The sequence below is a fragment of the Chlorocebus sabaeus genome, chromosome 3, assembly GCF_047675955.1.
Source record: "Chlorocebus sabaeus isolate Y175 chromosome 3, mChlSab1.0.hap1, whole genome shotgun sequence".
In the NCBI taxonomy this organism is placed as follows: Eukaryota; Metazoa; Chordata; class Mammalia; order Primates; family Cercopithecidae; genus Chlorocebus; species Chlorocebus sabaeus.
The window spans coordinates 22490656-22496655 of record NC_132906.1 but is presented as its reverse complement, the minus strand read 5'-3'; the positions used below and the strand labels follow the sequence as shown (position 1 = coordinate 22496655).

At 42.6% G+C, this 6000-nt stretch overlaps 1 protein-coding gene and 1 long non-coding RNA gene across 3 annotated transcripts in view; one reads left to right on the top strand and one right to left on the bottom strand.

The window, feature by feature from the left end:
• Positions 1-635: 635 nt before the first annotated feature.
• The window catches only part of LACC1 (laccase domain containing 1), a 262237-nt gene continuing 256872 nt past the window's right edge, over positions 636-6000 (bottom strand). Inside the window, exons 13-15 of one of the 2 annotated variants that reach the window (XR_012092075.1) lie at positions 5320-5426; positions 3288-3360; positions 636-2201 (exon numbers count right to left, since the gene is read on the bottom strand). The gene's annotated coding sequence lies outside the window, so the exon portion shown is untranslated. The remainder of the gene's footprint in view (positions 2202-3287; positions 3361-5319; positions 5427-6000) is intronic. The other variant, XR_012092079.1, reaches the window with a different exon arrangement.
• Positions 2255-6000, top strand: part of LOC140710911 (uncharacterized) — a 39725-nt gene continuing 35979 nt past the window's right edge. Inside the window, exon 1 of the long non-coding RNA XR_012092089.1 lies at positions 2255-2546. This is a non-coding gene — a long non-coding RNA (uncharacterized lncRNA). The remainder of the gene's footprint in view (positions 2547-6000) is intronic.

The following is a 6000-nucleotide window of genomic DNA, read 5'->3' as shown; positions in this document are numbered from 1 at the left end:
AGGCTTAGTCCTATCCTTTGAGGACAGGATCCAAGACTGTCGTTTCACTGATATATATCCCTAGGGCCTAGCCTAGTCTTGGTACGTAATAGGTGCTCAAAAGCATTGGTGGAATTCATTAATAGAATGAATGCATGGAATTCAGGCCAGTTGGATGTGCACTATCCTGATTCTATCATAGGAATGTAGACAGAGAAAGGAATTATTCTAAGCATGAATCTGAGTTTCCTCATCTGTCGGATGGAAATGCTAATATATAACCTTTCTAACAGGTGTATCCAAAGGAGTATCTGAGCAAATACATCTAATTATCACAGCGCTTGGCATATAGTAGATGCTCAATAATCAGTAGTGATTACTATGACAATATTTCTTTTTTTTAAAAACTCTTTTTTTTCATTATGCTTTAAGTTCTGGGGTACGTGTGCAGAATGTAGTTTTGTTACATAGTTATGCACATGCCATGTTGGTTTGCTGCACCTATCAACCTGTCACCTACATTAGGTATTTCTCGTAATGTTATCCCTCCCCTAGCCCCCCACCCCCCAACAGGCCCCAGTGTGTGATGTTCCCCTCCCTATGTCCATGTGTTCTCATTGTTCAACTCCCACTTATGGGTAAGAACATGCGGTGTTTGTTTTTTTTTGTTCTTGTGATAGTTTGCTGAGAATGATGGTTTCCAGCTTCATCCATGTCCCTGAAAAGGACATGAACTCATCCTCCTTTATGGCTGCATAGTATTCCATGGTGTATCTGTGCCGTATTTTCTGTATTCAGTCTATTATTGATGGACATTTGGGTTGGTTCCAAGTCTTTGCTATTGTGACTAGTGCTGCAATAAACATACGTGTACATGTGTCTTTATAGTAGAATGATTTATAATCCTTTGAGTATATGCCCAGTAACGGGATTGCTGGGTCAAATGGCATTTCCAGTTCTAGATCCTTAAGGAATCGCCACACTGTCTTCCACAATGGTTGAACTACTTCACACTCCTACCCACAGTGTAAAAGCGTTCCTATTTCTCCATATCCTCTCCAGCATCTGTTGTGTACTGACTTTTTGAGGATCGCCATTCTAACTGACGTGAGATGGTATCTCACTGTGGTTTTGATTTGTATTTCTCTAATGACCAGTGATGATGAGCATTTTTTCATATGTCTGTTGGCTGCATAAATGTCTTTTTTTGAGAAGTGACTATAACAATATTTCACACAATACAACTCTTGTAGATGCTGGAGGTGCCATGCTCAGAGCACCTTTACCAGCCATGCACCCATCCTCCAGCTCTGGATACTGTCAACAGCTCACAGCTGCCCACTTTTCCAGAGAATTGCTCTCTACTGAAATAAGAGATGTGTTCCCTAGGAAGTTATGGGTTCCTGTCCCCAGGGGGATAGCCCACAGCCAATGACTGATCCACACAGAAAGACAAAGGGTTGGCCAACCCCATAGCTCAAGGTGATCAGGCTGCAGCCAGTCTCCAGCTGAGTGCTCCTCTAGCTTTTCTCCCTGCCTATTATGCTCCTCTCACTCCCTTTCTCCTGAGAGCATGACCTCAGTAAATCACTTGACCAAGAGTCCTTGTCTTAGACTCTGCTTCTAGGGAACCTAACAAGACACTGTTACTTGGAGACAGCTGCCAACTTTTTGCCTGTGCAATAATGCCATTTTCTGGTAGTGATTCTGATATTCAGACCCCTGAGTGAGCCTCTGCCACAAAATGTTCTTAGCTAGAAGAAGAACATGGCCTTGCAACTGCAGCTGGCAGCTGGCACTTGGCTCATCCACAGCTAACCTCCTCAATCAGCGAGGCTGGTGTACTCATCTTCTTTGTGTTACACTTTGCCTAATTCTGCCTGCCCGAGTCAATTCAATCAGCCTAGCTTGTTCCGTAAACCAAATAATCACAAGTTCAACCACCAAGACTTGAATTTCAGGGAAAACATTCACTCACTCACTCATTCATTCATTCCTCCAACAGTTATGGAGTGTTGTCCACAAAGCCACGTACTGGAGATGTAGCTACTAACATAGATAAGACATGCCCTCTGGGAACTCACAGTCTGGAGGGAGAAATGGACAAATAAATAGGCAACTGCAAAGGCGTCTGTGATCCATTCTGTAATATGATGCTATGAGAACACAGAGGAGATGAGCCAGGATGGAGGTCAAATGGATTGGTCTTCATTGCGGTTGACCTAAACAGAAATAAATAGAATAGATATCCCTTAGCACACTACAAACCAAAGTGGTTACTTCAAAGAAGAAGGTGTCACATGTACAAAGATGTGTAGTTTTAAGCACAAAGAATGGTTGCCTAGTGATGGACAGAATAAAGAGATATAAATGCAAAAGGACTCTGCCTTCTGTGTTATTACTGCTGTAGCTTTTCTCCCACTCACTCACTCACTTCCTGGGACTCAAAGAAAGTGCAGCTGAATTAGATGGTTTTTAGCTGGGGACTGGCTAGATCAGTGGAAATCACAACTGAGTTCTCCCACTGCCTTTCTATCCAACAGCACTGTGGATCACCCGCAGACAAGGTCAGGATGCAGTGGTCTCACTGCACGGCTGCCTTATTATTGCTTATTCCTCCTGTGCCATTCATCAATCTACTCTGGCAAGACATGCAGAGGTTATAGCCTAATTATGAGGTTAGGAATGTTAATTGTTCTATGTTGACATTAGTGTAGCTGGTGCTAATGGGAAACTAATTACTACTCTGTGCCTTTACGGCCATTTTCATTGCCCTCTTGTGGTTTTGTAGTTATTTGGCTGTAGATGGTAATGACTTAATATGTGGCTGCTGTTATTGCTTTGACTGTACAATTGGGAGAGTAAGAAAAGAGGAGGTGTTTTGGAGAAGTCGGAGCCTTTTAAATACTTTTACTTTTCTTAAGGTTTTTTTTTTTTTTCTTTGCAAGGGGTTTTCTTGGGCAGTAAGAATGTGAAATTCTAAAAATACCAGTGTTTTGGTGTTTCAAGGACCCCAAGATCTTACTCATAAGTCAGCTGTTGTTGATCATGTGCTGGGCTCTGAAAGATGAGGAGTGCTCCCGGTCTCTCTGAATGCCACCTCCCACCCACTTTCCTGAACTGTAGGCCCAGAGGTCAATCTAGATCTCTCCAGGTCACTTATTCTCCAGTGCCCCACGTCCAGTCACTCTCGAAGCCCATTGATTATATCCTGAGCATCTCCCTTCTGTTGCCTCCTCTCTGGTGCTGATCACGGCTCTGCTTATCTATCTTTTCCTTGGACCACTGATTGGCAACCACCAACTTACCAGTCTCTGCGCCTCTATTTTCAGACTCTATTTTTGGTTCCTGGTTTAAAATCCTCCAATGGCTCTTCTTTGACTACAAAATAAAATACAAACTCCTTTTCAAGACACTTCAAGAGCTAACCCTTGCCCACCTTTTTAACAACTTCTTCCACATTTCCTTCTCGTTTCCAATAGCCCCATGTAACATTCATTATTTGTTCTTCTCCAGGTACATCATGCTATCTCCTCCCGCCTCCATGCTGGCGCATATGCCGCCCTTCCTCCCTGGAATGCCCTCATCTTCCAGAGGCTGCTCCATTTGAGAGCCTTCCCTGATTCATCCAGGCAAATTAACAGATAATAACTGTTTTATCTACTAAATATTAAACTCTCTCAAGGCAGGGTCTATATTTGCCTTATTTAGCACTGTGGTTACAAGCCTGTTATATCACCTGGCCTATGGAGAGTACACACTAAATATTCAACATAAGGAACTGAAAAAGTCTGTATTACGGTTTGGATATAGTTTATTTGTTCCCACCAAACTCATGTTGAACTTTGACCCCCATTGTGGTGGTGGTGGGAGGTGGGGCCTAATGGGAGGTGTTTGGGTCACGGGGACAGATCCCTCATGAATGGCTTGTCATGGTTCTCACCAAGTGACTGAGTTCCTGCTCTGGGGAGGCTAGACTAGTTCTTGTGAGAGTGGATTTATTTCCAAAAGAGTGCGTTGGTATAAAACCCAGAGTCCCTTAGGTTTTGTCTCACTTCACAAGTATTCGCTTCCCCTGTGACCTTCTCTGCCATGTTTTTTAACCCAGCACGTGGTTCTCACCAGATGCTGAGCAGATGTTGGCACCATGCTTCTCGTACTTCCCAGACTGCAGAGCTGTGAGCTAAATAAACCTCTTTTCTTTATAAATTACCTACGCTTAGGTATTCTATTATAGCAGTATTGAATAGACTTAGGAAAGTCCTCAAGGCAAGACATACTTTTGATATCTACTTAGACACACAGATTAAAACGTTACATAACCACATCTCTTTCTAGAGATAGGTTGCAAATGAATGTTTTCGTGCATAACATTTCAAGTAATACATTGAAACCTCATCAATTCAGACTAACGGGAGCAGGAAAGAAAAAGGTTCTTTTAAATTTGTGGTATATTTCAATTTCAGGCTTTTTACCTCAGGTCAGTTTATTTCAATATCTACCAAGCACCTACCATGTGCTAGGTATGGTCCTGGACACAACACTGGCTATGTGAACATAAATATGACACGGTTCCTGACTTGGAGATGCCTAAAGCCCTTCGATAAATGCCTTTCTGTAGACTTAATACACCTATATTCACTCTAAATATAACTTGTTTCTTTAAATCATATGGTCATCTCTGCCTGGTTTTGTCTGGAACTTTCCTTCCTGCCTTGCCTATTTGGCTAATTATTACTTGCCTTTCCCACATCAAAACCTTCTCTGGCTAAGACCACACCTCTCCTTCTCTTCCTCCTTTCCTTCCCCAGAATCATTCTCTCTGTTCCTCTTCTGTTTCCCCAGGGCCTTCCCTGCAGTCCTGTCCACTGCACCATCCTCACTCCTTTCCCGCTATTCTGTGTGTTCCTTCAGGGCAGTGACCATCATTTTATTCTGTCTTTCTAGCACCGTGGCTGACACATGGGAGATGCTTAATGATTTTTGATGTTGTTACAATGAATGAATAAATAAATGAAACTAGAATTTTTAACTGGAGATCCTGCAAGCCTCTTTTTAATGAATTGTTTTATAATTGGGAACACTCACTCCTAGAGACCTAGGTCCCCAAAGTTCCTCAGTTTTCTCCCCTAGTCAACTAAGTTAACAGGATTTTATCAGATTCAGCCATAGGAAATTGCTATGTTTTGTGCATCAAAAACAGCTGAATATCAGCACATCATTCAGATGGTTCAAACTAATACTTAACAAATCTGCTCAATACTAATGGTGCCAAGGTAAACATCAAAGTGTCCATATTCAAATGTTCTAGGTTCCAAATGAGAAGACTGGTTTCCTTACCTCATTCTGGGTCTCCCTGGCTTATGTCTCCAAAACTATTCAGAATGATCTGCTAAGCCTGCTGCTTCTTTCCGCTTTCCTGACTGGGTCCACAAATGCTTAGAGAGCTGTGCAGAAATCATCCTTTTTAGAGTCACTTATGAAAGGTTAGCACTTACAGCCAGTTAGCAAAAGCCCAGTACAAAGCAAATGTATAATAATTGTCTTTGTATACCAAGTGGCACAATAACTGTTATTCATGCCATAGAGAGAATATCCAGTTGTTGGATGGAAGGGCTTGGGAGATGGTAGTTTGGTGAGGTCCCAATCTTTCTGGAAAGAGAGTCACATTGCTTGTCCTTGGGACTTTAACTCTGCAGCCCTGCTCTTGTCCTATGTGGCCCACTTTCCCCACACCTCACCCCAGGACCAAGCTTTTGTGAGCTTCACAGCCTTTGCTCCATTTCCAAAGCAAGTGATGCCACTGACTCTCAGCCTCTTGCCTCATTTCCTGTCTATGTCACTTTCACCTCTTAAATCTCACAACAAATATTTCTCCATAGGAATCACCCTAGACTTCTCTCCTTCATGCAGACTGCATTTTCTCTGGTCACTCAAAATACCATTTCAGGATGTGTTGACAGATCACTTGGGACCCAACCCCCAGCACTACTTTTACTTGGTTGATGTTGTCCAGTGCCC